The sequence below is a fragment of the Marmota flaviventris genome, chromosome 4 (genome assembly GCF_047511675.1).
Source record: "Marmota flaviventris isolate mMarFla1 chromosome 4, mMarFla1.hap1, whole genome shotgun sequence".
Classification (NCBI taxonomy): domain Eukaryota; kingdom Metazoa; phylum Chordata; class Mammalia; order Rodentia; family Sciuridae; genus Marmota; species Marmota flaviventris.
The window spans coordinates 165,268,456-165,278,438 of NC_092501.1; the positions used below are offsets into that span (position 1 = coordinate 165,268,456).

At 49.7% G+C, this 9,983-nt stretch overlaps 1 long non-coding RNA gene across 1 annotated transcript; it reads left to right on the top strand.

The window, feature by feature from the left end:
• The first annotated feature begins 285 nt into the window (after nucleotides 1-285).
• LOC139705391 (uncharacterized) lies at nucleotides 286-3,491 on the top strand. The gene is made up of 2 exons (XR_011707258.1): nucleotides 286-1,534; nucleotides 1,923-3,491. It is a non-coding gene; the product is annotated as an uncharacterized lncRNA (long non-coding RNA).
• The last annotated feature ends 6,492 nt before the right edge of the window (nucleotides 3,492-9,983 follow it).

Consider the following 9,983-nt stretch of genomic DNA (forward strand, 5'->3'; position numbering starts at 1 on the left):
CTAATTAGAACAAATACAAAAAAATATAATAAAATAAAGAAGTCAGTCAGTAGAGAAAAGATGATGCCCGTGTAGCAAAATGGTAATGGATTGTGGATTGTTTTAATTTTGCCTTTATTTTTTATATTTTTATAAATTTTCACAAAGGACATAGGGTGGCTCTTAAAGTAAGAGAAATTCCCCCAACGGGAAGTGACAAGCTGATCTTGCGCCTCTGGAGGGCAGCCTGGAGTCCGGCCTGCCTGGCCCTGACGAGGTCATTTTCTACCCTGCCGGAGTCGGGAAGAGTGGCCCAGAATCCAGGCAGCTGGCCAAAGACCCAGGGGCCTGCCGCGGTGGCGCTCGCCTGTAATCCGAGCGGCTTGGGAGACCAAGGCAGGAGGATTGCAAGTTCAAAGCCAGCTTCACAACATAGGGAGGCCCTGTCTTAAAAAGCAAGCAAACGAGCAAAACCCCGAGGGCTCCATAGGGAGCCCCGCGCATTTCTTGACCAGGTAGCACCCGGGCTGTCTTCAGTTCTTGGCAGCTGTAAGATCTCTGCAGAACAGTGGAATTACGGTTTGCCTGTTCTGCTCTTGGCCTCAGGCTCGCAGCTGACAGAGGTCGGAGGCCGCATCTTCCCGCTTCCTCCTGCGGCATCGCGCGCCCGGAGCTCGGCAGGGGCCCGCTGCGGCTGCGTGTCCGCTCAGAGCACCCTGGGGTCAGGGTGGACGCGGAAGCACAGGACCACAGGTGTGAGTGTGCACGGGTGCGCGTATGCACGGGCGGCCACGGGACACCGGCTGCGCTGGGCACCTGCTCCGTGCGCGGCGACGGTCAGCTGTGCCAGGGCGCCCCCTGCCGACGACACTGCCCTCGCGGCCCGAGCCCTTACCTGCCGCGCTCCTCCGGAAGCGACTGGAGCGTTTGAAGTGGCCCAGGGCGAGCCGTGCACGCACCAGGTGAGCTCTGGGCGGCGTGCGCGTGCCTGGCTCACCCGCAGCTCCCGCCTGCCTGGGGCGCGGAAAGTCAGGGTTTTACTGGGAAGGAAGTGTAGCCCGAGGCCTGTCTGGAGTTTGGAAGCGTCTGGCTCTCCTCCTCGGGGCTCTGGAGAGAAAGGCCGGGAACCCGGGGAGAGCCTGCCTCTGCGTTCCTGCAGGTCCCGTGCAGACACCGCTAGTGTCTTCTACGGTGTGCGGCAGAGGCAAAGCCAGGGCTGATCCTCGGAGAGGAGGCGCCCTCCTGTCCACTGGCCTGGGGAGGGAGGAGGTGAAGTGGCCGCCAGACATCGCTGGTGCTTGTGCTGAGAAGGCAAGTCTGTTTCAGCACTTCTGAGATACTAGGGGGCAGTTTTGTCAGCGAGCAGATTTTACCTCTGCCTCTGGACGGGTGCTTGCTGGAGAGGGAGAAGAGGAAACCTGGGGAGCGGAGATCAATGGGAATGCCAAACTTCTCTCAGGCTCGGACTCCAGATGTCCTCGTGCTGCCCCGTGAGCCGTCCCACCCCGTCTGATGCAGCACCTGAAGGGTCCGGACGTGCCACCCTTGGAAAATGGTACTTTGCATGCTGGATATTTCAAACGGGAGGGATTTGAGGAAGGCAGGTGCGGAAGGTCTCTCTGACCACCAGGTTGTAAGACCTTTAGGTGAGAGATGCCCTCCCTCAACCTGGAGGAAAGGAGCAGCCTGTCTCCAAAGACTGAGGAGGAGGAGGAGTGGTGCCTAAGCAGGGACCTCAGTTCCCAGCGAGCCACCCTTAGCCCGTCCTTTTCTCCATCCTGTCCCATTTATTCCCCATGACTTTCCACTCCTCGTACCAGGGGAGGAGGGGTCTTTCTTGGTTCATTGTGGAGGCTTCCCTGTCACCTAAAACTTATTCAATAGATAGAGTGTCCCTTAAATGAATGTGTATGCTTTTGTTTTAATCTGTCTTTTGTTATCAGGGCCCCAGCATGAACCTTGGATGGAGAGAAGAAAGACAGGTTTTCTTTCTGACCCAACTCCCCATGTGACCTGGGGGACTCTGCTTCCACACTCCACAGCAGCTCCAGGCCCACCCTCCTGTGCCCACCCTCACTGAAGTCACCAGGACCTTTGCAGGGGAGGGGAATATTCAGATACTCATGGATGTGTTTCTTAAAAACGTGTGGAAGTGTGGTCATGTTTTCATCAGGCTTTTCCAACGTGTCGCCAATGAAATATCTGACTGTTGTGCCCCGTGGGGTTTAATGTGTTAGACTGCACAGCTTGGTTACTTTTAGGGATGCACAGGATGTATTATAGCAGGCTGAACACCACACACACACACACACACACACACACACACACACGTGCGCGCAGGACGCGGAGTCCAAATTATGAGAACTCTGGTAATTCAAGCTTTGCTACAACCTCTCTGCTCCAAGAACATAGCTATGAGATCAAATTCAAAAAGAGAATATTAAAAAAAGAAGACCAGTGTCTTCTGGGTCAGAAAAAAGACACAAGAACAGGGCATCAGCAGGGCTGAAGTTGAGGTCTCCCCAGGAACTGTAAGCAGGATGGTACAAAAGGTGAAACTAATAATAGCAAAGTTAGGAGCATTTCAGAAAGCACAGCACGTCCGCAGTGCCCCTAACAGAGACCTGAGATGATGGGACGTGGCTTACCTTAGTCCATAGAGAGCTGAAATGGCAAGAGCTATGTCCATCAGCATGACTGTGCCCAAAATACTACAGTGGGGCAGCCACTTGAGAAGGAAATAAAGTGGGACACCATTAATTCAACATTTAAAAACAGTAGATTGGTAGTTGGCCAATTATTGCCTGAGGACCAAATTCAACCTGCTGCCTGTTTTTATAAAGTTTTATTGGAACAGACATTCACACTTTGCCTGCAGCTGCTTGCACACACAGGGGCAGAGTCAGACCATCATGGCAGAGACCATTCGGCCATAAAACCTGAGATATTTACCTCTGGTTCTTTGTAGAATAGGTTTACCCACCTCCGTGACATACTATTTATGGACGTGCTTATATACACACACACACACACACTCTAACACAGATTTGTGTTGCAGATATAAAAATTAAAATGTGCTTTTGATTAATACAAACTTTGAGAGAGAGGAAGGAAAGTGGGGCAATGTAGGTGGTCTTTTCTCATTGGAAAAAAAATTCTTAAGCAAATGTGGTAAAGTATTGATTTGCCTAAAATGGGTAATGAGTATACAATTATTTGTTATATTTTCTATACCTTTGAGTATTTTTAAAATATTTCACAATAAAGAGTATTGAGACGGTAAAAGAAGAATTAGGTTGATCTGCGCATCTGAACTTGAATGGTCTCAGCTGTATTCTTATGAGACAATGTCAAGGTGCAATGCTGTGGGTCCCTCGTGCTGGCGTTTGTGTGGACAGAGGGAAGCGACCCCTCTTTACAAAAAGAGTAACTTTAATAATACCATTTTGTGTTTTTGGAATTTTCTACCATGTGAATGAAAAAACAATATTAAAAGAATGCCTAGGAAAGTAGCACTTGTGTCCTGTTTTTTCTGGATGATCACGCTGTCCCCAGGTCTTGTCTCTACCATCTGCAAAAAAAAAAAAAAAAAGTGACTGTTCAATCAGCCAGTCAATGGCACTTGTTAAGTGTCTACATGTTCCAGGAATACAGGCTACTGAGCCCTCTATTTATGGAAAAGTGCGTCATGAATCTCATCTCTGCAAACAAAGTCATGAAGCAGGAATGTGCAGTGCGGACTTGGAAGGCACGTGCTCATTTGCTAGGAATGCCAAAGTTGTAGATACGAGTGGAGACATTTATGTCCTGCTGTATGTGTCCCTGGATTCTCTGGCTGGTCCCACGGGAGCTTTCTTGGGGATGCAGCCACAGTATGAGTGACCTGGAAACACAGCTCACAGAGGGAAGCCAGAGGTCCCTAACTGAGAGACTGGCGTGGCTCTGTCCTGAGCTAAAAGCAGCAGTGCTGACTCACGTCACCACCCAGTGGCAGCACAGATCTCCTGGCTTTGGCACAGAGCTAGTACATAAGCACACCCTGTAACTGCATTGACCCTTCAGGCCCGACAACATCGAGACTCTTGAGGTTGGGTGGAGAGTAGGGTTCCACCCACGTCGAGCATCCTTGCCAAGTTAAGAATCCTGGTTCCATTCTCCTACAGGCCACATTGCCTTACTCTTCTTTCTAGTTCAATTGAAAAGAAGACTTGTGTTTCTAGCTGGTTGGATGACCAAGTTGAGCCCTGAGCAGGTCCTTAGGTCACCGGTGTCTTAAACTGGGCTAGGTAGAACATGTTCAGAGTGACCCATGGTCCCCACGAGGAATCAGATAGTGGTCTGCGTGGACACCCTCCCTACAGACCACAAGGTACCGGCTGCGTTCCTGGTCTCCTTCCTCTCTGGGGTTCGCCCCCAGGGGGGAGAAGGCAGCCACGTGGGTGTGGCCGACCTTCTGCCAGCTTCCTCCCAGGTTTGCATCTCAGCCTAGAACATGCTGGAAGGCCACGCTCACTTGCCACATGAACTTCCACCCTGACAGCCTCACCCACGGCACCTCGGCACCTAAGGCCCTGAACTGAAGTGTCAGGAGGGACGCCAGCCTTGTCCCCTTGTCCCCACAGAGTCTCCTGGTTATTTTCAGTCCATCATGCATGTGTGGAGGAATTGGGAGGGTTCACAAATGAGAAGAAAGGCACTTATTTTCCTCACTCTGCATGGAGCAGGCGGGGCCACTCCTGTGGCGGGGGCCCTGCTAGGTCATTCAGTTCTCCCAAAACCCCGTGTGCTAGGAGCTGCTTGTTCTGTTTCTGGGAGACGAGGCTCAAGGAGAAAACACCCTTTGCCAGAATCTTCCGTCTTGTAGGTACCAAGCCAGGACTCACCCTTGTCCCAGCCATGCATGCACGCTGCCTGAAGTCACCTCTGAATCCATGGAGGATCTGTCCTGGCCTCTCCCGATTTGGGCGATGGCGGCTTGTGGCTGCCTTGCTCCGATATCCTCCCTGGGCTCCCCGTGGTGGTCCTCTCTTCTCACGTCTGAGTCCTAATCTCCCTTTGTGAAAGGACTCACAGTGGGTCAGCTGAAGGCCTGTTTCTAGGTGCCGTCACCTTCTCAGGTCCTGGAGGCCAAGGCCTGGGGAACAGGATGGCTCCCCATCTTACTTCCACATCAAGAGCTTTCAGAGTGGAGGCTGCTGTGGTTTGAGTGTTTGTGTCCTCCCAAAGCTCCTGTGTTGAAACCACAAAAGCAACTGTATCAGGAGATGGAGCCCCCATGACTGGGATTAGTGACCTCCTGGAAGAGGGGTCAGGGAGCCCTTTGTCCCTCCTGCCCTTCTAAGTGAGGACACACCGGATCCGTCAGCCTTGGACTCCAAGACTGTGAGAAATAATTTTTCTCTTCTTTATAAAGTGCCTGCTCTAAGGAATTTTGCTATAGTAGCCAGAATAGACTAAGAGGGGAGGGAATCTGGGGGGAATCCAAAGGCCAGTCGGAGGGAAGCCCACAGGGAAGCAAGCCCCTTGCCACAGGGCCTTTGAACAAAACGCCAGGCAGCGGGATGGGAACTCACTCCACAGAACCTGGATCCCCGACCGATGCCCGGGCTGGGGCCACCTGCATTTTCTCGGGCACATCTGCCTGGCGGTACCTGTTGAAAAGAGAAGCCAGAACTGCAGCCGCGATCCTGGTCACGCTGTTCCCGTGGCGACTCCACTTGGGGCTCTCCGTGGGGAGCAGGGGTTGTGTCCCTGTTTGCACCGGACCGGACTAGTTAAACGTCAGAAAGATGTTCGGGAATGTTCGGGAACAAAGCTGCACTTGCTCCGACCGCGTTTTCATTTTTCCGACTCCTGCGACCCAGGGTGGGTCGGGGGCACCCAACAGTCACGTGGCCTGCACTTGCAGCTCATGAGCAGCAGGGGTGCCAATCAGCAGGCCTGCTCACAACCACAGGCCTGGGATCCAAATTTCAACCCAACTATTACAAAATAAATATTTAGCTCCTTCATCTTATGGGATTTTTTTTGGGGGGGGGATGGAGTGCTGAGGATTGAACCCAGGGACGCTTTACCACTGAGCCACATCCCCATCCCGGCCCCCCTTTTTGGAGACAGTGCCTTGCTAAGTTGCTGAGACTGGCCTTCAACTTGTGATCCTCCTGTTTCAGCCTCCAGAGTCACTAGGATTACAGGTGTGTACCATTGTGCCTGGCTCTTAAGGATTTTTATCACTTTTTCACTAATGTGTCTTCTAGTCTTAAGATTAATTTCTACGAATACACTTTAAAGGATAGAGATGTAATTTTAAGCCAACTTTAAAGTAGTGTGTGTGTGTATGTGTAGGAACATTCAAGTTCTTGAAGCACAATGGTCAGCTGGATGAACTTTGACTCTAGGAAGCACAACCCTGAGAGTGCCCCACCTGGGCAAAGACAGAGAAGTCCCAGGAAATCCCACCTGCCCCTCTTCTCAGCCTGAGCTCCTCCTCAGAGAACTCAGTCTTCTGAGTTGGCTCCTCATAGATGGGTTTGTGTTTTAAACTAAATGTAAGTTGAATCAGGAAGTGTGCCTGGGTTCTTCTGCTCAAGGTGCTGCTGGTGAGCCTGACCTTGTTCTGAGCATAGCAGGGATTTCTGCAGTGCTGTCCTCACCATGGTTTGTGCCCCAAAGCATGCCTTCAGCCTGGCACAGCATGAATGCAGCTCTTATGGGCATCATTTGGTGCATCATTGGTGCACGTGTCTCTTCATTTCTGATAGGGATACCTTTAGAAAGGATTGTGGGGTCGCATACATTGAACTCCAGGAGAAACAGCCAAGCAGGTTTCAAAAGGTTGTGCCAGGCTGGAGTTGTGCTTGCCTTGCATGTGTGGGGCACTGGGCTCGATCCTCAGCACCAAAAAAATAAATGAAGTAAAGGCATCATGTCTGTATACAAGTAAAAAAAAATACTAAAATAAAAACACTATATTTTTATTTAAAAAAAATAAAGGTGGTGCCAACATGCAGTCCCACAGGCCATATGTGCCGGGGGTCCACTGCTGCATGGTTTCACCAACGTTTGATGTCATAAATGTATTTTTATTGCATGAAATTGTTCTGGTATTTGGCAAATAGCTTTTCCAGGGCTTTGTAACCAATGTAACCTTAGCCAGACACCAGGAAGAGAGTAACTAGTTTGTGGGAGCCAAGTCTGCTGCCACCTTGCATAGGAGCTGGGCGCTCTGGGATCACGGCTGCCGCAGTCTCTGAGGGCCTGAGTCTCTGAGTCCTAGGCTGCCCTGTGCAAGTAGGGTGCCCCCAGGATCTTGCCTTAAAGTAATTTTCCTCTCTACATCCTTGGGCCTTCAATGGGTGTGGTCTTGCAAATGCATGAGGTGCCCTCAAGTCATCTTTTCTACTGTCTCTGTGCCAAGTACTTAGCATCTCTTTAGTAGCTATAAACTTTTAAACAAGCACCCCTTCCCTGACCCCAGTTTTACATGTATTTTTCTGGCCAACTGCAAGTTTTAAAAATCCTGTTCTTGATTTTCACAGTGAACCTGACCAAAAACTTCCAGCAAAATCCATGCCACTGCCTGAATGCTGTGCTGCCCCAAAATTTCCTTCACCAGAGTAATTAACGCTTCACTTTTGAATTCAGCCTCACACAAAGTTTTGGAACTAACAGTTTTTTGGCCAAACTCAACATTTTTCAAATCTTTCTGCTCGACTTTCTGCTCCTGATTATCACAGTAAACTTGGAAAATAGCTGCTAACGATATTCATTCTGCCATGTAAATGCTGTGCTGTCTTCACATTTCCTCTGCCAGATTAATCTGTCCATCACTTTTAAATTCAGCCTCAGCCAGAATCTCAGGACATGGGAAAAATGTAGACAACTTCTTGGCCAAATGTAAATGAATGTCCTCTCGCCCAGTTTCCCATACAGACCTTTCTCCTCTCCGATACTTCTTGAGCCCAGTCTTTCCTGTTTACACATCCACTGGCATTCTGATCTTCTGAGCTATGACCAGACTGACTCTTTAAGCTCTGATTACAACGTTCAAAGGCTTCTCTATCCTGTATCTCAAAACTCTTCCATCTGTTTCCACAAACCAGTTTCTATGGCCTCTGAACCACATGGTCAGTTTAGTCACAGCAATGACCCCACTTCTAATATGACTTTCTCTGTTAGTTAGATTTTCATTGCTGTGACCAAAATACCTGACAAAAACAACTTAGAGGAGGAAAGTTTATTTTTGCCTCTCTGTTTCAGAGGCTTAGTCCATGATTGGCCAGTTCCATTGCTCTGGACCCAAGGTGAGGCAGATTATCAGGCAGAAGAATTTGGTGGGTAAAAGTTATTCCATTAACGGTGACCAGGAATCAGAGAGGAATGACCATAGAGAAGATGAACCCTACCGGGGCCTGACCACCTCCTCTAGCCATGACCCATTTGCCTGCAGTTACTACCTAGTCTGTGCATTCGAACAATGAGGGAATGACTAGGTTACAGTCTCACAATCCCATCATTTAACCTCTTAGAATTCCTGCATCAACTCAGGAACTTTTGGGAACCACATACCCAATCCACAACAGAGGTGTTATAGATGCATTTCTGTCCTTTCTTCTCACACACAGTAAGCCCACGTTCAGTTTAAATGGCTACGTGATCAGTATCCAAGTCCTGACGAGCAATGTTAGGGTGACAGGGAGTGCAACCTCTCAAGTCAGCATCTCCTTGACCACCCCAGGGAGGCATCTTCTCCTAGCCCAGGGGGTGCCTAGGGACCTGTCCACCTCACTGTCTTGGAGGAGGCCCGTGGAATGGCAATGAGCGTTTTCCCAGGGATGTTTAAAAATGAAATCAGGAAGCAATGGCGGTGTGGGAAGGAGAGAGTGCAGAGGCCACCAGCATTGAGGGACCTTTCTTCCCACCTCCTACCCCAGGAGTGAGCAGAGAAGAGAAGCACAGTAACACGGCTACGGGTCCTGCTCAGGTCCCCTCAGGAGAACTGAGGACTCACAGAGACTCCTAGGGACAGTACTCTTCTTCACTGTGAAGGAAGAGTGCCTTTTCTGAACTCCAAGAGGCAAAACTTTCTTATACCCTCTCTTTTTTGAGAAGTCCAGATGTTCTCCAAGAAGAGGCTACCATCTCTTTATGATGGCTGCTCCTGCCTTGGCAGTTACCTCTGCCCTGCGCTGAGGGAACCAGATTGGCAGCACTCTGAATAAGGCAACACTGTACACAGTGGCTCTTTGGGGGTCACCAGCTGGTTTATCAAGGATAAATGCTGCTCCTCAGATGTTCTCCTGTCCATCTTGTAGCCATAGTCACAACTGCATATTCCCAGGTGGGTGCAGGGGTGATGGGCAGCTATGCTTTGCAGGATTCCAGGCTCGGGTATGAGGGTGATCTGTGGCCATGGGACATAGCTGTGGGACCCACAGAAAGCCAATCCACAAGGACCAGGTTCTACCTAAATGAACTGATTAAGTATGCTTTTTGGAACCAAAATAAGGACTTTTCCCATTTTAAGAAAGTAAATTGTAAATGAAGGACTCTATTGTGTTGCAGTAAATATGTTTGCCGCGTGTCCATTTTAGCTGCACAGTTCAGAGGCATTAGGTACATTCATGCTCTTGCACAATCTTCACCATCAGCCATCTTCAGAGCTTTCTCACCTTCTAAAATTGAAACTCTGTTTCCATTATACACTAACTGTTCCTGTCCCCCAGGCCTGACACCCACCATTCCATCTTCTGTCTCTGTGAGTTTGATAGCTCTAGACCATCATTTAAGTGGACATAAATAGCATCTGTTCCTTTGCAACTAGTTCATTTCACTGAGCATAATGTTCTCAAGGTCCACCCATGACGTAGCACGTGTGGAGTTCCCCTCCGTGTGGCTCAATGCTACTCCACTCTATGGACTTGCGGACATTAGCTGATCTATCCTCTATTGATGGATGTTTGTGTTGCTTCCGCCTTTTGGCTGTTGTGAACAGTGCTGCTAGA